The following is a 21,875-nucleotide window of genomic DNA, read 5'->3' on the forward strand; positions in this document are numbered from 1 at the left end:
AAAAGTCACAGACATAGTGACAGGCATAGGAACACATGTGAAAAACATTGTAGTAGCATTACTCAGGACGAGTCCATGGAAGAGGAGATAAACTTGCATGTAGCGGAACCAACAACGAGTGGTACCTGGTGGGGGTAAGTGCAGTTAATCACGGGCGTTCATCAATAGAGCTTTCACTTCTTTTTTTAGAGATACCGTAGAGGTAATCACTCGGATTTGCAGAAGCAGGGAGTTCCAGATTCTCTGGGTGATACCCAAGAACGACTGATTATAGGTTTTTTTTTTGTTGGAATTTTTGAGGTTCTAGCAGCAGGGTGCTGGAACTCCTAGAAGACCGGCTCCCACCAGAAAGCTCAAGCTTTTGGGCTCCGTGCAGAGGGGTGTTAAAGTGAAGGGTCCTGTGTATCATGCACACAATAGTAAGATAAATCCTAGCCTCCAAAGGCAGTCAGTTTAAGGATTTCAGGTCCGGTGTGATGTGATTATTTCTTCTGGAACCAGCAATGAGCCTTGCCCCTGAATTCAGAGAAGCCCTGAGCGGTGCCAACTTGTAGCTGGATAGCCCACAGGGTGTTGGGTTAACATAATCTATCCTGGAAATTACTAGAGCTTGAACAGCAGACTTGAAATTATCCGGGGGCAGGAAGGGATTTATCTTTCTAGGAATACTCATGTGGATGTTGGCACCTTTGGTGGCTGAGCTAATGTGTTCCTGCATGCTCAGTGTATTGTGAAGTATAATTCCAAGAGACCTTCCAGAGTGGCTGATGTGTGGGGTACAATTGAGAACTGTTAGGTGTTTTAACTACTCAGCGATGATAGTAGTCTGTTTGATTGACTCAATCAGGAGGAATTCAGTTTTGGAGGAGTTGAGCTTGAGATGTTGGGAAGTCAGCCTGTGTTGTGTTTTGAATAGGGTTGAGTTGAGTGATCTGATGTCATCTGGGGAGGAGATTTTCAGGTACAGTTGGGTGTTATTGGCATACTTGTGATAGTGAATGTTGGATGAATTGAGTAATTCCGTTAGAGACTCCATGAACAAGTTAAAGAGCGTGAGAGAGAGTGGAGATCCCCGAGGGTCCCCAAGAGTGGATGGCATAGAATTAGTAAGCGATTGATTGACTTCAAATCTTTGGATTCTGTCATTAAGGAAGGAGGCAAACCAGTTTAATACTGCACCTGAGAGACCCATCCTTTGGTCCAGTAAATGCAGGAGGTTGTCATGTTTGACCGTTTCAAATGCTGGAGCTAAGTCAAGGAGGATTAGAAGGCAGGCTTCATTACGATCGAGCATTTTTAGGGTGTCATCGACTATGTGTGTAATAGTCATTTCATTACTAAGGCCCAAGTGAAACCCAAATTGGAATTAATCTAAAAGCTGGAATTGATTAATGTGGTTACATGGTTGGACAAATACACATTTCTCTAGTAGCTTTGCTAGAGTTGGAATGGTAGTGATAGGATGAAAGATAATAAGGTCCTTTTGGTCCGCTGTGGGTTTTTTGAGAATGGGCGTAACCTGCCCTGACTTTAGACAATCAGGAATCATACCTTGACGTAATGAGGCATTTACTATTTTGGTCCAGAGAGGGACTAAGGACCATTTCGGTTGAAGAAACGTGAGGGTAAAGGGTCACTAAAGTGTTTTGAGGGTTTCAAAGTAGTAAGCAGGTTGAGTATAGAGAATTCATCAAAGGGAGTGAATTGGCTTCAGCAGGTGTTATTTTTGGGTGAGAGACCTATAGCAGGCAGAGGCTGAGGTTGGACGAAGTCGGCTCCAGCAAGAGTTATTTTTGGGCGAGAGACCTATAGCAGGCACAGGATGAAGTGGAGGAGGGCATGTATGGTTAATTGGAAATAGGACAGTAAGTTGGTTGCATTGCAGTGTTCGTAGATCATTTTCAATCTTAATAGTCTTTTCAAGGAAGAAAGAGGCAAGCACTTCACAGGTTGGCTGTGTAATGGCCTGTGATTGTGGGAGAGTGGGGAGGTAGTTGGATTGGAGTCTGATCAATTCAAAAAGCTTTTAGGCCTGTTTCTGGCATTATCAAGTTGGCTTCTGAAGAAGTTTGATTTCACCCTCCTGATATGTTTGTTTGAAGAGCTTCTTCTATTCAGGGGGTGGGGATCCTCTCCAGGTCATTCAGCAAGTCTCAGATTGCCTCTCTCAATTTAAACTATCTTTGAACCAAGGTTTGGAATCTTTAGAGGACGTTCTTTTCTAGTTGTAATGGGACCAAGGAGTCTAAAATACTCAATATAGAGATCTTGTAATGTTCTATGCGGTCCTGTACTTCACACATGTCAATTGGAGGCAACAAGATGTTCTTGCTGAGGAAAATCAGGTCAGTCATGTTTGAGTTTTGAAGGGATCGTTTCCAGAGCCTGGGATTCTTGTCTTGTGATTTTTTCTTGGACCAAGATTCAATGATGTGAAAGGAAATATAATGATGATCTGACCAGTCACACAGGGCAATTGAGGACAATTGAATAGCATTGGGTTTAGCTACAATAAGGTCCAGGATCGAGCCCAGAATATAGGTGGGACTATCACTTATTTAAACAAGGCTAAGGTCCACAAGGAAGGTTTTGAGAGAGGTCGCTGCCGGACCTTTCAAGTCATTCCAGCGTTGGTTGAAGTCTCCAAGGAAGATTTGAGGACAATGTTGCCCCACATTGGAAGAAATGATTTCCATGATATGTTCAATGAAGGGGAGGTTATCACCCGGCGGATGGTAAAACATGTGTAATTTGCATAATGTCCTGCTGTTGCTGGTGATGTCAATGCACAGGTATTCACAGGAGGAGACTGCATCTATGTCGGATTGTTTATTAATGAGACTATTCTGGAATATATAAGTGATCCCTCCCCAAGCCTGTCTGCTTTGTCCAGCCTGATGATGTTATGGTTCAGGGGGAATATTATGTCAAGGAGCAGACCAGAAGAATCCTTTAGTCAGGTTTCTGTAAGTATAAGCCAGGATGAGTTCAGCAATGTCTGTGGCACGTTTCAAAGCTGATTTACATTTGATGAGCATGCACTTCAGATGTGGAGTGGTACCAGAGGATGTGGGCTGTGTGATGGGAACTTGTTTGAGGTAAGATAAATGTAAAGCATTAGTGTTGTGACTGGGTCTTCTAAGAGGGTTCAGAAGAATGGCTTGAATGTGTTCCTGGTGATCTAGCTTGTCCAAGTAAAAGATATTACATGAGCGCAGGAGAATTTTGATATCATTCACTGTGAAGGAATTCTAGGATCTAGAAGATCCAGTGGGAGCGTTCAGGGAGGGTATGGTTCTTCAATGGAGAGACACATAAGTCAGAAAACAACCATTGATTAAGGGGAAAATGACAGCTTGGTGTGGAGGGAAGTATCAGGAGTAAGACTGTGTCTGTAATTCCCTGACGACCCTTCAGTCCATCTGTCATTAGCTAGTTTAGTGGGGATGAGTTTGAGCTTTTGTAAATCGGCCTTGAGTTGTTGAATATCAAGACAGATATTGTCCAAGGCAGAAGAGGGTACAGAGTGTAGATGAGGCTCCAAAGAGTGTGTCAGTGATCCCGTAGGTTGAGACGTAGTACTAATGGAAGTGATCCTGAGTAGCTGGCCAGAGAGTTCCTGATGAGGGTTGGTCAAGAAGGAAAGGTTATTTATGGGCATGGGAGAGCTAGTGAGCTAATCTTCTAGGAACTTTGGAGTCGAAAGGGTGTTGAAGTAGTTAATGACAGTCTTCAGGGAAGACCCTTCCCTAGCCAAGGGACAAGAAGGGTAGACCGTAGTTTCAGGTAGGCCAGGGCTAATGCAGGGTAAGTGGAGGTATGGCGTTGTGGAGAAGGAAGCAATGTTATGTATGATCGCATTCAGGGTGTCACCACTCATCCAGAGTGAGTCCAAACCCCATCGCAAAGCAGGTGAGATGGGGCAAAGTGAGGGGATGGAAGAGATGGATGGGAGAGGGGGAAAGTGACTGGGGGGGTGGAGTTACCAGAGGGTCATTGATGAGGCTGTGGCGCAAAGCCCATACATTGGCGTGTCAGGAACCTGGTTAGAAATTGAATTTTGGATAATGTCAAACATTTAATCAAACGACCCTAGATGGCGGTCTGCCGCTTGAATAAGTATTATCCCGTTATTATACATGGTGATTGTAACATCAGCTTTGAAGGTGGATGAAGGGGCTACCACTAACCTAGTTCCAAGAGTGAATTTTTTGGAGAAAGTGATCAGGCATAGAGAACGGAGAGCACACCTCCATTTAACTCTTCTTTTCATGTAGAAGATGAGATGACAGGTAGTAGATCCTTTAATCAAGGAGAGGTAAAGGTCAGAAATTAGAGTTCCTGGGTGAGATTTGGAATTCTGTGTTTGGGGCGTTTCAATGCGTTTTCAGTAAGTCTGGGCAGTGAACTTTGCCCGGGGTGTGGAGTTTGCAGACTTTTCTGCACTCCGCGTTACGCGGAGCTCTCAGAGTTCCAAAAACCTCTGCTCCGCATAGCAGAACAGAGTTTTTTCCCTTGCTCGCGTTCATCAATGTTAAGTTGGCGAGCATGAGCAGGGAAAATCCACCTCCCGGGGGGATTTTTCCTCGTTCGCGATCGTCAACATCAAGTTGATGAGCGAGAACTTGGAAAATCAACCTCCCCGGCGAGATTTCTCAACGTGGGCGGTCAGATTTCTTATTGCAAGTGGTCATGTACGCTCACGACCAGTTTGCGTCGAGGAACTGTCAGTTCGCGTTGAGAAAGCTGCTGCCCTTGTAAAAATCTACTCGAAAGCAGCACCCACTTGCACTGTGCATGGTGCCATTCACTGTGATTGCGCTGTGCAGACAAGCACCTGGCACTGAAAATCACAGCGAACAGCATTTATCTAACGCACTCCACAGCTTGGGGTGCTCCGCGTCGTGCGGATGAGTTTTTTTTGCACTTCGCTGAGTTCAACTCCGCAAACTGGGACCAGGCTTAGTTTTCAGATAGAATAGGTGGGTATTTAATAATAAATGCATTGAGGCCTAATTGTACTACCTTGATCCATGAGTTAGAGTCCATGATGTTGAATGGTAGAGAACCCAAGTAGAGAGGTGGAGGGGGAAGATGAGCGAGTCTCAGATACTCCTGGAGCAACTAAGTAGCTGTGCAGGACCCCTATTGCCAAGATAGGGGTCTTAGAGGAAGCTGTCGCTAGTGGAAAACACGTCCGAGGAACCTATTCAGCTCACCCTAATTTGTGAGAGGCGGCCATGAAGTTGGGTGATAGTGGACCTTAGTAGAGTCGTGGAGGGGGGGATGAAGGAGGAAGAATGCCTGCGGTCTCAAAACCCATTATGTAGCTGTGTTGGACCCCAATTGTCAAGATAGGGATCTTAGAGGAAGCAATCCCCAGTAGGAAACATTCAGAGGAACCTCGTTCAACTCATCAGAGCCCAAAAAAAGGTCCATCTTAAAACATTCAGACAAGGGATTATATTGCCGAAATAGAGATCGCAAAGGGCACCGCTCCTCGAAGAAAGCACTTCCAAAATGCCGGAAGGGAGGCTCTTTCAGCTCAAAGAGACCCTAATTAGCGAGAGGGAACCAAGGAACATAGAAGTCAATTTAATCAAAGAAAAAGGAGATTCTATTGGCCTCCAGAGGTGAGCTTGCGGACCATCATAGTAGAAAAGACAAGACCATCTAGTAAGGAGGCTTGTGGTAGTCCCTCTTTTATTTTCAAGCCTGGACAGGGGGGTCCATTTTGAAGAAGGATCCTAAAGTGGCAAAGGGGGGAAGGCTCCCACAAGATGGAGGGCTGTTACTTCAAAAGTCCCAACTGGAGAAATGCAAGAAATCAGCAGGCGCTCGGCTGTATAGACCCCTGCCCGTATAGACCCCCTTGTGGCACCTCCTGACATAACAAGTGCTGCGGAGAGAACCGAACGCTAGCACTCTCCAGCCTCTCAGGGGCCCCCCACTCAGGGACTCTTGCAGGGGGCCAGCCAGCAGCCACGGGGGCTTGCGCAGAGGTGAAGCATGCCGTGAGGCATGTGGCTAAGTGGTTGTCCCCCACCAGCTCCTGGAGCACAGGAGGAGCGTGCGGCCAATCCCTTGAGCACCTTGACCGGGGTCTGCTGCGGTCACTCAAAGTCAGAGGCTGGCTTAGAACCACGGCTGCGAGGTCAGAAGCGTCACCAGAAACACTTCACCAGGCGTAGCTGAGGGATCAGCCAAGGTATGCCACTACTCAAACTCTGCCGCCTCTCCAACTGTAAGTGTGAATACCTGCCACTGAAAAGCAAGGGAAGCCGGGCTAATGCAGGGATATTCCCAAAACGGGATCCTGAGCCCTGGAGCTTGCGTTAAGCAGCTCCTGCTTCCACCGCCATCTTCAACTTTGACCATAGAAGGGGAAAGGTTATATTCAGTGCTGGTCAAAGAGACAGACTCCCAAAACAGGAGCAGGAAGGTAAATGGAAACAACAGTAGTGACACTGACGGTAGCTTGTTGGATGGGTTGGTATCTGAGCGTCCGCCAGCTTTTAATCCACACTCAGGGGACTGAGGCAAGATTTGGGATGTGCAGAAATTGTGGGAAGCACCCCAGCTCAAGTGGGTCCGGGTACAGGAGTTGTGGGAAGGATATCAACAGGAGTAGGGGGGACAGGAGTGTCCACCTTAGGAGGTATGGAATAGAACAGAGTTAACGCTGCTTCACGGTTGCTGGAAGCTCTTACAGTACCGGTCACTATTGGACCTGTGTTCCTGTGCATGATCCGAACCCAGTGGGAATCCTTAGTCAGCAATAGCCCATACAGGTTGAAGGAACTGGATTGGGAAGAACAGGGAGCATAAGTGGAAATTGTCTAGCCCTAGTGCGTAGAGAGTCTAGTACCACTCTAGCAGCTATTGTCGATCCTTCGAGAATACGCATTGGTTCGAGTTCTATACGGTCTATACCTATGGCAAGCACTAGTTCAGACCTACAGATGTGGGAAACTCCAGTGAGAGGACTGATTGGTGTGGCCTTGGAAACAAGTACAAGTCAGGGAGCCGCTGGTAATCAGCATGTCTTGGATATTTCAGAATTAGAATCCTGGTTGAGAGATCACAGTAACAGCAAGTAGGGTCAGAGCAGTGCATTAAGTCAAGGTACCATCAAGGCTGCATTGAAAGCAAAGCAATTGAATGTGGCGAGGCTGAAGGCTGAGGTAGACGAGGTCATCAGTTGGAATTTACCTTTAGACAGGATAGAGACCTATGAGCCAGATGACCTGTTGTTTGTAGTGAAGGATGTCACCAGCAGGGCGAAAAAAGCACATAAGAAATTATCAGAGTTGGCTCAGAGGTACTTAGTGGACTTGTCTTGAACAAAAATGTTACAGGGAAATCATAGGCTAAACTACGGTGACCAGGAGCTGGAGTAAAAGAGAGTGATGGGATTAAAGACACATATACAAGAGTTGATTATAGCAATAAGGGCTTGGAGTATGCTGGATAAGTGGGAGAAAAGATGGTCGAAGAAGAAGAATGTGAGGAAGATGACAGGGGATACACCACCTCCAGGAAAGGGCACACCAGGAGTTGAGGCATACCCTTTATAGGAAGTGTCGACTGGAGGGTATGTGCATGTCCCTTGGAGTAGGGGTGACCTTGCTGCAATTACAAATGATTTTCTCAGGTTGAGGGAGAAGCGTGCCGAGGGGTACAAGCAGGTTGATTGCTTTGTTAAGATCTCAAAGCTGTTGTGGATTGACTTGAACACTTTGTTCAAAATTGTGGTTCCTACTGATCTGTGGTCTGCATGCAAAATAAATATGGAGTGGACATCTGCTGAGCCAGAGAGGGATCCAGTGATTCATGGTGCTTCACCAGTGGTTATGAAAAGTACGTGCAGGAGATCACATGATTGTAGTCCAAAATAGCCCCTCAAGACATCTATTGGGTTAAGATCGATTAAACTTGCCAGGAACCTAAAGAGTCAGTGCATGCTTATTATGAGAGGCTATTGTAAACCTTTAAGCAGCACAACGGGTTAGATACACTCGACCCTAAAGATATGCGGCAATTCATATCAAAATTTGTGATAGTATTGAGGCCGGTAATCAGCCTCATGACCCAGCAACACTTAATCTGATGGTAAGGCTGTGGATGAAATTCTTCAGTATGCCTGGCATTTCAGTGATGAGGTGGATTCCAAGAATAGGAGGATAAAAAAGAAATTAATGCTGTCATAAGGACACGCCCTGGTCAAATCCATCTCATGCTTCCATCAGGGGCATCTGATGATAAGTTTGATCGCCCTGCGAGATTCTCGGAGGTTGTGGCATTCGCACTAACTGGTTCTGATTCCCTCCAGCATTAACAGACCTCAGTCTAATAACTGTTGGTAACTGATTTACCACATCTACAACTTGCAAGAGTTTTCCTTCCTGCACTTGATTCACAGGATTTAAGTGACACTCATGCTTTCAATGCCTGACCTTGTGATAAAAATCATAAACAGTGTTCTTTTTAGGGTCGCAATATCTATTCGTGTTTTGGGATCTATGGGGACACCTCCTCCTCTTCCCTTTTTTTGGGAAATGTTTACTTTTTTAGAGTTGACTGAATCATCTAAAACCTTCTTTTCTTTACAAATGGTGATATTTGTCACATCCGTTTTCTTATTTTCTAGCTGTATCGCTTTGCTTCGGTCTTTCTTTTCCACTTTCTTCTGATTTAAATTAGCATTGGTTTTTTCAGGGCTAGAATCCTGAGTTCCTTCAGAGCTACTTTCCCTTTTCTTTGATTTTTTCTTCAACTCTCTACCTTCACAATGTAGACTCTTTGATGGTGAGGTTTCAAAATTGTGTTTTCTCTTCTTTTGATGTAAGTCTTCTTCCTTTTCCCACACCTGTGCAGCTCTTTTGCTGGCTTTTCCTGCAGACCAGATGGCATCGTCTCCAGAGTCAAAGGCTTCATAAGTAACTTCTTCAAGCTTCACTCACTCCGATGGCCTCCTACGGGGGTAGGAGACACTCCTGTAAGTAGAGGCTGAAGCCAAAGGAGGTGCGGATCATGCTGCTGAGGTCGGTTACCAAGCAGCACCTGCTTAGGTCAAGCAGCAGCCAGCACTGGTAGCTCTCAGGAGTACTGGGTGGAGGATAATCAAAGAAAAAACGGAGCCGAAGAGAGACCCCACTCGGCACTGACATGCTGCAGGAAGCAAGGAGATCATGGGAAGTCTGTGCAATTCACCCATTATGGGATTGCAGAAACTGAGCGGTAAATATCGCATTGTTCAGGACCTTAGAAAGGTAAATAACATTGTGATTCTTTGCTGTCCCGTGTTACTGAATCCATCTGTGATCCTGTTTCAGATTGCTCACAAGGCTGAGTCGTTCATGGTGATTGACCTCTGTCAGGCCTTTTTCTTTATTCCATTGAATGAGGAGAGCCAATTTTTATTTGCTTTCTGTCTCACGAATTGTGTCTTAATGTGGTGTTGTATCCCTCAAGGTTATACTGAAAGTCCGTCCATTTTCAATCAGGTTTGAAAAAGAACCTTGAGTGCTTGAATCTGCCCCAAAACTCAGTGTTATTCCAGTACACGGACGACCTCCTCAATGTGTCTGCAACACATGAGGCTTGTAAGGAAGCTGCTATTGCTTTACTGAACCATCTGACTGACAACGGGCATAAGGTGTCCCTGAGTAAATTTCAGTACTGTCTGAATGAAGTACAGTATTTGGGCCATCAAATCGAAAGAGGCAAGAGGAAGGTGTCACCAGAGCGAATGGAAGTGATCATTAAAATGAATTGACACAGCACACAGAAAGAGGTCAGGATGTTTCTGGGAATGGTTTGCTACTGCAGACAATGAATTCCTTATTTCTCCTTGATGGAGAAGCCTTTGCAGAAGCTGACCCATAAGAACGTGTGGGATTCAGTACCTTGGAATAACGATTGTCTGTTTACTTTCCCGAAGTTCAGAGAGTGTCTATGTTTCTCCAGCTTTATGAATGCCTGAGTACAACAGAGCATTCTCATTATTCTTTCAAGATCAGGAAGGTTGTGCTCTTTCTGTACTCACCCAGACACATGGAGGTGCCCATGGACCAGTGGCCTATTGCTCATCTACATTTGATCCTGTAGCTTCAGCGTTGCCCGGAATTCTCAAATCCGTTGCCGCAACAGGTCTCAGTATTGAACCATGTGAGAGCATTGTAACGGGACATCCACTTACTGTATATTACTGCATTCAGTTGAGCTCCTGATGACGCGGACCAAAAAACAGCATTTGACAAATAACAGGTTGACAAGATATGAGCAGGTGTTGCTCAATGCAGAAAACGTGACTCTGAAGCGATTTTCTGTATAGAATTCTACTTCCTTTTTACCTGTTCCAAATGCTGATGGCGAAGATTGTGAAGTTTATGACGGTCGGGATGTAACTGAGCTTTGCACCAAGTCAAGACCTGACATTGTTGATGAACCATTGTCTGATCCTGATCAAGTCATTTTTGTTGATGGTTCATGTTGAAGAGACAATGAAGGTAATTTGAGAGCAGCGTTTGCTGTATTTACCATTTTTGGAGTGGTGGAAACTGCTTGCTTACAGGGAGTACACTCCGCACAAGTAGTTGAAATCATCGCCTTGACCTGTGCATGTCTTGTCTCTGAACAAGATCCGAGTCACCATCTACAATGATAGCCAGTACAGTTTCAGTGTGGTTCATGACTTCGGACAGCTATGGTTATGTGGCCTGAAATACAGTTCCCTGAAAGTCTCGCTTTAGAATTAACAAGTTGAATTTCAGGTGTGGTGGAAGAAACACTCTTGTTAGCTAGAATAATGTCTTTGTTCTACTAGTTAGTCAAGGAGGGAAGAAGATGCAATTGCATGACTTCAGTTCATAAAGCACAGTCGTTATGCTTCACACAGGAAAACGCCTGGAAATCTAATACAAATTATTGCAAGAGAAGAACACCGTTGTGCCTTGGAAAACTACCTTCAGCACTGTACCCAGAGCAGAAGGAGTGACCAAAAATTAATGCTGGCAAAGATACCTGCAAACATGTGGTGTTGGGAGTAGGGAAAAGGCCCACTTCTTCTATTGCCTTCGGAGAGAGAGCATCTGAAAACAAGTTCTGTTTTGCTAGCTTTATGCTAAATGACTCATCGATGGTAGAGAGACTTCTTAAGGAAGTCTCCACTTGCTGACACCTTTTACCCTTCCTCTTGGGGATGCATAAGTAGGGATGTTACTTTAGTTTTAGTGCAGGAATACATTAATGCTTTTTATTCATCAGCCCTCGATGCAGGAACATTTGGACTCATGCTTTCTGATCCTCTGCATCCTCTTTCTTGAACTAATTGTTTTGTTTATGTTACATCATCTCAATTAGATTCACAGATTTGTCTTTATGCTAATTCTGATGTACTTCTATACCCTTATATTGAGGAGTCTCTATGTTCAATTATTTTGGGACTTGTAATGAATTAAACTAACTTTACTTTACTGTGTGTCCAAGAGGGTTCTTGTTTAATTGATTGGCTAAAAAACACATTTTCTCCCCTCTAGGTTTCCATGCTGCTAAAAGAACCATCGGACTGTGATTCTAGAAAAAGTCTAGAACTTATGGGCCCAGCCCTTCACAGTAAATGTGACCAGATAAAAACAACATTTAAAATACTCTTTAATGCTCAGTTACCTTCGTTACTCCAGCAGGGTTATTTTAGGGATGCTGTAGAACCCTCGCATCCCAACTCCTGCCACGCTTGGAATTGGTTGCTACGTGCTATGATGTACGTTATGTGACAATACTTCACAGTAGGATCTGTGGGGGTCATTAACTAAAACTTATTTTTTGATTTGTGCAAGCTTGAGCATGCCCTATAGGGACACTTGCGATCACCACGAGTTCACGAAAGACCAAAAGGTCACAGTTAATGCATTAGTGGGTGAGTTGGTTAGTCACTAGGCTTTGTGTCAGGGGCATAAAACAGGCCTCTGCAGCTCCTGTGGGGCAGGGGACCCTTATTCAGCCTAAGGCTCATGCATTTCTAGGGGCTTATTTCCAAGCCCATTGAATCGCTTGTCTGTCACTTTTTCCCATGTTAAAAGTGACGCACATGTGTGTGTGTACGTGTGTGGGTGGGCGCACATATCTTTAATTCAACAATGGATGTGCAGACTGCTGCATACAGTTTTCACACTTTTTTAAGTTTGAAAGCTTTATTACCATAGTAGTAGTTCAGTATAATGATATCAATGTACTGTTATCACAAAGTAGTGAATACATACAGGTACACAAATGAAAAGCGTTGCAAAACATAATAAATGGAGATAATGTGCAAGTGTTCAATCAGTGATCACGACTCACAAATTATCAACTTGCTGGTCATTCCTTGCACAATCCTCCCACAGACAGAGTCTGGGGTTGGTGGAACAGGTCGAAGCATATACGTTGGTCTAGCCAAAGAAGTCAGTCTCCAGGCTCAATAGTACTGACCACCAACTAACAAGTAGAATTGTGCAGTTGAGTCAGAACAAAGAAAAAGGGGGAGGGGAGGGTTCTGGTCGCCATTTCTGATGTATCATCACCCCAGGAAAGTGGGGGTGGGGGGGAGGGGTAGTAGGTTGAACCCCATTTCACACTTCTCATTTTCCGCCCCCTTGTTTGGAATGCAAAAGAGGACAGAACATTATAGAGGATCAGTCCTTACAGTCCTTAAATTCCTGCCTTCCAAGATGCAATCCTATCATCCATGTTGATGGCGGGAAAGAGGCAGGTCGATATTAGTACGGTCGACTCTCCACACATGCGGGTGGTAAGAATGAATGAATAAATAAGTGTTGAGTGTGGTCAGGCATGTACCTTCACTTGTGCCACGGTCTGGCCATCCCATGACATGTGAATTATGCTGTGCAACTTTGTCAGATAGTGGAGGTAAAACCTCTTTCTCTGTATGCAGCAAGGATTTTTTCAAATCAGAAACTGTCAAGAACCAAGAGGGATTGGCTAGCATGGGTGAGGCTGGCAGTCCTTCTGTGCCATCAGATTCTATGTTTCTACATCTCAAAGTCTATTCTGGCTTCCAGCAGAAACTAATGAAATTATTTTAAATGTGAACCATTTGACACTGATTAACCATGCTTTCAGCAAGGCTGACAACTCTTATTTCACAATAGCTACAGCTAAATCAGTAATTAGGCTGGCCAAATGAGAGTTTCCTCAGTCTTGGTGCTAAGGAAATAGATTTCTGTTAGAAAGTCAGAGAAGCCGAGGAATGGCTAAGGGGATGAGCGTGATTGTTATTAAGCTCTTTTGCTTTGGAAATGTTTGTCAAAAAGAAACAAAACCACGTCTACGCTGTTGGCAATATTGCTAAAACACACCATTCCGACAGCGGGGGCTTATGGAAAGTAAGTAATGGGTACAGAAGAGTCTGTCTCAGAGCATATGACATTAACATCTAAATTGTGAGAAATACCAGGTTAAGACGACCATTTGTGTTGTTCATCACGAGGGAATAATTCTGGACAAATATTGTCATTGCTGATGGCTGTCATCAGAAATGGGTGATTACTTTGGGAGGGAGGTACTCTTACCAACGTAAGAAAAGCAAAGTGGTTCGGCCACAATACACTTTTACTTAAATCTCACCATAAATTCTGTAGTTGTGACACAAGCAGCAGAAAGTGCCTCAGGGAAATGTGTGTTAGCATCGAGCAGTAACAAACAATCAAAATTAAGAACACAACACAAACAAATTCCCAATTTATTTGAGAATATTGATGACAAAATTTCACCAAGAAGACATAAAATAGTTAGAAACATGAAAGGGTAAAAGAGAGATGGTTCTATAAAGTTGTAAAGCAAAAAGTGCCAAGAAAACACAAAGGGCCTCCTTTAGAGTTTGACGGATGGGATACCTAGTCATGAATGTGGAAGATGTCCAGTTAGCCATATTATAAATGCATTATAGCCTATGGCACTTGTAGTGAGGCGGAATAGATATCCACCATGTTTTAACAGAGTATTCCATCCACCAAATCATAAATAGGCCTCTAAGTCTCACTCAATGTGTGCAATTAAACAGAGCGTAGATATGTTTTCAGGCCAGCTACAATGAAACTGGGGTTCGATAGTATACTGGTCAAAGTTTACATTAGGACTCATGAAATGGGTTTAGAAATGGAGAAGGAACCGCTGTTTGGAAGGGGCGTGCTGTAGGTGTCTTTTCCAAATAGAGATTGGTATCCATATTTAGCAGCGGTTTAGGACCGAAAATCGGTTGCAAACCATTGAAGTTGGAGTGGTGACCAGTGCTTAATTTGTTTAAAAAATGAGTGCTGGTACCTAAAGAGCTGCTGAGAAGCCTGTGGCAGGCACTTCTACATGTCAGTGAGTCAAATACCAAGGCTAAGTAGTCCTGAATCAACCTCAAGCCTCCTTAATCCACTGCCAGACACTCCTGGCCTCTTTATCTCACTCTAACAGGTTCTTGCTTTCTACCTTGATGATGGGTTTTCAGTCTTTCTCGTCCGCCTTTTTTCCCGATGACCAGGGCATAGGGTAGGACGTGTGCATGTAACGCTGCTGAAGCTAATACAATAAAGAGATACCTTATATCGACCGCAATCTCCTGTGGTCCTTGGGGCAAGAGGACACGACAACCCCAAACCCACTCTGTGATGAGTTGGGAATGGGAGACCAGGATTGGAGGCAGAAGAGTTGAGAGACTGTATGGGCAAAACAGGGGAGCACTGCAGATGGGGAAAGAACGATGCGAGATGAGAGACACATATGAATACCAGTAACTCCTTTTTAGGTCGAGCTGGAGTAAGCATCCGTAGGATGCTCCAGTCAGTCCAGTTCGACAACTATAGTTATCAACTTCGGGGGGATTAGGGACAAGAGGGTGCCACGCGCTTTTCCTGTGGATTTGACCTCGTGCACGCGCATGTCGGCTCCGTCCACATTCGCAGAAATTCCCGCGCCGTGCACATCCCCACACATACACACATGCGTGCGCATACACACTGACAGACACTCGCTCGCTCACACACACACTCCCCCCCCCCAGTCATCGGGCTCTTTTAAACACACACACGCATACACACAGACTCCAAGACACATACACACACGCACGCTCACACACATACAGAGCCCCCCGCCGCCCCACGCACACACACATGCCCCCCACCCTCGCAGCTCAGCAAAGGCCCACACTCACCGGTACTCGTCTCCAGGCGAGGGCTCGTTGCAGGCGGCGGCGGTCTCTTCCTTCTGTGCGTGCGAGGCTCTCTCACCTCACGGGAGCCCGCCCGGGCTTCCGGTGTGTCTTGACGTCCCGCCTCTGGCCTGCCTGACTTCCGCCCGGGATTGTAAACCTTGTTTTTCTCGCCGTCTGTCTCGCTGTGTCAGTCTCTCGGTCTCCGTGTCCGGATGCCTCGTATGTCTCTTTCTGCCTCTCTGCTTGTTTATTTAATTATGTAGCTGCGCGATATTCTCACTGGGTACCGGATTTTTTATTTAATTATTTTGCTGCGCGATATTTTTTCACTGCGCGTCTTTACAACCATCGTGTGCCCCTCGCCTGCACGATACTCCCCCAAAGGATCTCTCCCCCATCCAACCCACCCCAAAGAGTCCCTCTTTGATGAGAATCCCACAGGAAGGGCCTGTCTGTCTCGTGGCATGCCAACCCTTTTGAGAGCAGCCTGTCTCCACTGACTGCAGTCTGTCAGAAACACTCCAAGTGAAGCTGTGCGGCCTTCCGAGAGCAGTCTGTCTTCCATGACGTAAGACTGCACGAAGACACGCTCAGTGAAAATGCTCACACTTCTTAATTCCGCTTGTCTCAATGACTTTGGTCTGCTCACATAGACAATGAATAAGGCTGCCCACCCTTCTGAGAGCAGTCTGTCTCCAGTGAGTTCAGTGTGCTCAGAGACACTCCAGGTAAAGTTGCCCATCCTGCCGTGTACAGGCTCCACCATGCCTTCAGCCTGCTCACATATATACTATGGCTAAGCATGCCTACTCTCTTTAGAACAGTCTGTCACAGTTGGCTTCAATGGGCATGTCCACACACACTCTAAATGGAGTGAAAGGCTGCCCTGAGGACTGAGGAAGAGGTGAGATCCAACTGGATGATCTGTGCTACAGGCAGGGCTTACTTTGACACGGCGGTTGCAGGTGGTGCCCACCTACACTCATTTATGTGAACCAGCACTTATTTTTCTCATCCGACTTTAACAGGGCTCGAGGGGGGGGACAGCCCCTCTCTGTTTAAAAACCACTGCAGCTATAGTTCATTCGACACCACCACTGCCATGCACACACAGACACCACCACTGGCATGCACACACAGACAACACCACTGCCATGCACACACAGACACCACCACTGCCATGCAGACACAGACACCACCACTGGCATGCACACACAGACACCACCACTGGCATGCACACACAGACACCACCACTGGCATGCACACACAGACACCACCACTGGCATGCACACACGGACACCACCACTGCCATGCACACACGGACAACACCACTGCCATGCACACACGGACACCACTACTGCCATGCACACACGTACACCACCACTGCCATGCACACACGGACACCACCACTGGCATGCACACACAGACACCACCACTGGCATGCACACACAGACACCACCACTGGCATGCACACACAGACACCACCACTGCCATGCACACACGGACACCACCACTGCCATGCACACACGGACACCACCACTGCCATGCACACACTGACACCACTACTGCCATGCACACACGGACATCACCACTGCCATGCACACACGGGCACCACCACTGGCATGCACACACGGACACCACCACTGCCATGCACACACAGACACCACCACTGCCATGCACACACAGACACCACCACTGCCATGCACACATAGACACCACCACTGGCATGCACACAAACACACCACCACTGGCATGCACACACAGACACCACCACTGGCATGCACACACGGACAACACCACTGGCATGCACACACGGACACCACTACTGCCATGCACACACGGACACCACCACTGCCATGCACACACGGACACCACCACTGCCATGCACACACGGACATCACCACTGCCATGCACACACGGACACCACCACTGGCATGCACACACAGACACCACCACTGGCATGCACACACGGACACCACCACTGGCATGCACACACAGACACCACCACTGCCATGCACACACGGAAACCACCACTGCCATGCACACACAGACACCACCACTGCCATGCACACATAGACACCACCAGTGGCATGCACACATAGACACCACCACTGCCATGCACACACGGACACCAAATTTTTTTTATGCAAAGCATTGTCATTTACAATGCCAGTAACTCAAACTTTAATGCTGCGAGACCTATTGCATTGCAAATGCTTGTTTAAGTTCTGCTGAGGTCCATCCAGTGAGTTCGTTTCCAGTTCTTTGCCCAATGTAAGCACTCTTGAAAAAAAGGTTTTAAGTCATCCTGCAAATCGGATTGGGTCCAGCACAGTCAGATATTTGGTAACAAAGAAAGGGGGTGGGTGACCTGTTTCGTTCGGAGTCTCTGGTTTGTGGCTCTTGGTGAAAAGCAAGTTGAAAGTGAGCAAATTTATTTTAAATGCTTACTTCAAGTAAGACATGTTTTCAAAGCAGTAGCACAATGTGGATTAAAGAATCGCTTTAGCATCTGTAGAAAGCTCCGCCAAGATGTGTGCACTGGCATACTCAATTTTTCAAATGCACCACGGCAGCCTTGCATGCCTCTGGCCTGAAAACTGCATAGCTTTTCAGTAAGTCACCTTCGAATCTCATAGGTAGGAATTGTGAGCTGAGGAAAGCTTTTATTTTGAACTCTTTTATTTTTGTACTCTCTTTTTGCAGCGTTCCCTGAACCATTCACCTTCCAATCCAATACGCTTTCTTTGTTTAAATCTTCAGCCGGAAAACTGTAAATCCGAGGCAGAGCTGAAGGACCTTTATTTTTATCAAATGTGCCTGCTGTTGCCGTTGCCTAGCAAAGACCTTTAGGTCTGGATCTGTAATGTAATATTCTGGTAGATGTCTTCTTCAATCCTCACAAAAGTTTATTTCAAATATTTGGGGTTTAGGCTCCTAAGCATTTTAATTAAGGGCCATTGGGCCATATGCACCCGCAATAAAAGTTTTTTACAATGCACCAAAAGCAAATTGCGCTTTGGCAGCTTGTTACCCAATCGCAATTTGCATTTGCCACTAAATACTGATTTGGTATTTAGAAAAAGGGCCTCCCTTCCAAATGCCAAATCAGAATGGTATGTATTATTGTTCTGCGACAATTCCAGTCGCAAATTAGTAATACTACTTTCCGTGGTAACCCATTTGGAAAGGGGAAGGGGTCCCTTGTGGACCCCGTTACCCTTTAGGAATGTTAAAAAAAATGTTTTCAATAGCAGACTGTGGACCCACGGACCACCGCCTACTCTTAAAAAATGAAAGTGCAAAGTTTAATATTTTTATTTCAAACGCCTCCTGGAAAACAGAATGCATTTGAAAAAAGGAAAGATGGCTTTATTTAAAAGAAAATCCAGACATGGTGGTCTGCTGAACTACACAACTACACAACTCACTAGAGCCCTTGGGTCTAAAAAATAAAGTGTTTAGGCTATAAGGGAAAATGCCAACTCAAAAAGAATGTGAAAGTGATAAGTGTAAACTAAAAATAAGAATATCTTATCCATACAAATTGCACGTTCCTTGTATACAAAACTAGTGGTCCATGGGTTTTTGCAATGGTGGGTTCACTGGTAGTACCCAATGATGGGTTTTCCACTCACCATGGAAGAAGGGCACAGGGACTCCTGTAATCACACTTTCGTCACGGTGCGTCCCTTAGCCTAGATGAGTCTGCTCCTTCCTTCCGATGTTTCACAGCAGTAGCATATAATAAATCCTGAAGAAGGCCACAACACTGATTAGGTCACCGGCTGAAACATGTTGATCCATGCATAACATGATTGGGTTTAATGCCGCCCATCGTGTTGCTTAGTTTTAATCCTAGCATAGGATGGCCTAAATAAGGATATGTGGCACATCCTGTGGCTAGTTTTATTTTCACATTTTCACCTGCACTGCGTTCCTCACCACAACCCACTACTCACATTGGGTATTTAGTAACTACCCTCCTACAGCATATATACAAAACATTCCATAGCTCCTCCCTCTCAGTGATGGGGGTGTAGCCTGCACAAGGACTAGGCTTCATTTAGCGAGGAGGTTTCCCAAACATGAAGTATGCCACCTCTGGTGGGTGAGGGAAATAATCCTTTAAAGAGATGTTTTTTTGAGTTGCAGGTCTTTAAACCTCCTCTGAGCCCCTTTTTGAGTTCCAGGTCTGCTGACCTAAGTAGGCCAACATCCCTGTGAAGGCTGCGATTCCTAATGGATTGCAAATTGCTACCTACCTCATTAATATGCATGAGGTAGGTCTATTTGCAACACACTAGGGATCACTAAGGAAACTCAAAAGAGTTTCACAATTTGGAATACCGATTTCCTACTTGCGATTTGTAGGGAATTACAATTAGGAAATGGGTATTCCTAATGTTTGTATATATGGCCCAATGTTCCTCACATTTGTATGTTTTAAGACAGTAAGGGCCAGATGTATGACCCTCTTTTGCGGCCGCAATGCTATTTTGCGAGTCACTGACATTTGAGACCCGTTCACCTTGTGAGAATGTAAGAAAATATTTTTTAGGAGCAGGCAGTGGTCCCAGAGACCACTGCCTGCCCTCAAAAAACATTTTTATTTTTTAAATGCATCCTGTTTTCCTTTAAGGAAAACAGGCTGCATTTAAAAAAAAAAAGCTGCTGTATTAAAAAGCATTCCCAGCCATGCTGGTCTGCTGAGCTCAGCAGGCCACCATCCCTGGGAGAGCTGGCATTCCCAACGGGTTCGCAAATTGCACGAGGATCATTAATATTAATAAGCCCAGCAATTTGCAACCCCATTGGGAATCTCAAAACAGTGCAAACACACAGTTTTACATTTCATTTAGTGCTTCGCAATTTGCGACTCACAATGTGTCGCAAATTGCGAGGTGCTAAATGAAAGGCACGTACATCTGGCCCATTGTAATTAGTTCAAGGTAAATGTTATCTTCTTTATTAATTTCTTTGATGATTGGCAACATTATACAAATTGTGAACGTGCTTTAATTTAAGTAAGGCCTACAGTGCGCAATATGGTCTTCTACTTTAGAAATATAACTATGAAATAACCTAATGTACCCAAGGGTTCTGTGCTCGACTAAAAGCTCGATTAGCTAAGATTAACAATGTAATACATTTAGGAGGGTTGTTTGTGAACTTTTATGGACCCAACTGAACTGCGTGCCTGTCTCTTACACTTCTTCATCCATCGCACTCCGAAGCACTGCGTATCATAAAACGATAACCGCATATCATTGGTCCTCAAGCATGACACGATATCACTTCCAACACAGGATCAGAACAAAGAAAAAACAAAACCACACACCCTACACAATGTAACATGCTACCTATGTAGGCAAACCCCTCACCGCCCCTCATAGGGGTAGTACGCGCTATAGAAATTTTGCAATATAACACATCAGGGTGCATGTGACAGGTGCTGTAAATGACAACAGGTCACATCCTGTAAACAGATATAGTGTGCATCTTCCAGTGTTATAGAAGCATTCACACTGTATCGGTAACATCTATGTTTAATTCTAAAATGTCAGCGCTCAATTGCTAATCTTTAGTCTAATGGACTGGCCTAGAATGGCAGGAGGTGTCAGATGCTCCAAGCAGAGAGTCTTATGCTTGGAGAAATGGACTGCTCCCATCCCCAAAGTCAGCCAAAGACTTGGTAGCATGCTATCTACAGCCCTTGACCTGCTGCTGGCCTTCCATTGAGGATGAATAAACGTAATCTTCTAAGCTGAGCGCAGGCAGAGGGATGGAAATTATAACATATATAACATAAATATTGTTACCATTAACTCAGGGAGAACAGTCGCAGTAGCAGTTTATTTGCATGAATACTAGTCTGTTGGACGCTGAGAGTGCGGCAGGGAAGTTTGCAGCTGCATGAAGGGGCTGCCGGCCTTCACGAGCCCCTCCTGCCATTAACAAAGACTGGGGGAGAGATTTCACTACTACCGGACCTTGTGTGGGGGCCATGGCTGCACATACTCACTCTGGTGGGATTCCAGGTCCCAGAGTGCTAAGAGTGCTCCTGCCCCCTGCAGTGGACTGGGCGTTCTCACCTGTGCCTCTTAAGTGCTGCTCACAACCCGCGGAGCGGGACGCTGAAAGTGCAGCAGGGAAGTTTGTAGCCGCACGAGGGGGCTGCTGACCTTCAAAAGCCCCTCCTGCCATTAACAAAGACTGGGGGAGAGATTTTTGCAGCTACCGGATCTTGTGTGGGGGCCATTGCTGTACGGACTCACTCTGGTGGGATTCCAGGTCCCAGAGTGCTAAGCGTGCTCCCCGCCCCCGCAGTGGACTGGACTGGGTGCCTCACATGTGTCTTTTAAGCGCCGCTCACAACCTGCGGCGCAGGACGTTGAAAGTGCAGCAGGGAAGTTTGTAGCTGCACGAAGGGGCTGCTGACCTTCACAAGCCACTCCTGCCATTAACGCACGTGGGCTGGGGCCGGGCAAAGCCCGGGCCAAGGGCAGGCCCGTCCTGCGCCCGTCATCGCCAGGAAGAGGCAGGGCAGGGCCACCCCCTTGGTCGTTCTCACTGGCATCAGAGAAGAACCAGCCAGTAAGAATAGTGCCAATATCGGCCCACTCACCAGCCCGCTCCCCGTAACATGTATGTCGCAGAAATAACCAGACAAGAC

The 21,875-nt window shown here is 45.8% G+C and overlaps 1 protein-coding gene across 1 annotated transcript in view; it reads right to left on the reverse strand.

Annotated features, from left to right (window-relative positions):
* The window catches only part of BANK1 (B cell scaffold protein with ankyrin repeats 1), a 2,350,097-nt gene that overhangs the window by 1,280,756 nt on the left and 1,047,466 nt on the right, over nt 1-21,875 (reverse strand). The gene's annotated exons all lie outside the window — the stretch shown is intronic.

The sequence above is a fragment of the Lissotriton vulgaris genome, chromosome 3_1, assembly GCF_964263255.1.
Source record: "Lissotriton vulgaris chromosome 3_1, aLisVul1.2, whole genome shotgun sequence".
NCBI lineage: Eukaryota > Metazoa > Chordata > Amphibia > Caudata > Salamandridae > Lissotriton > Lissotriton vulgaris.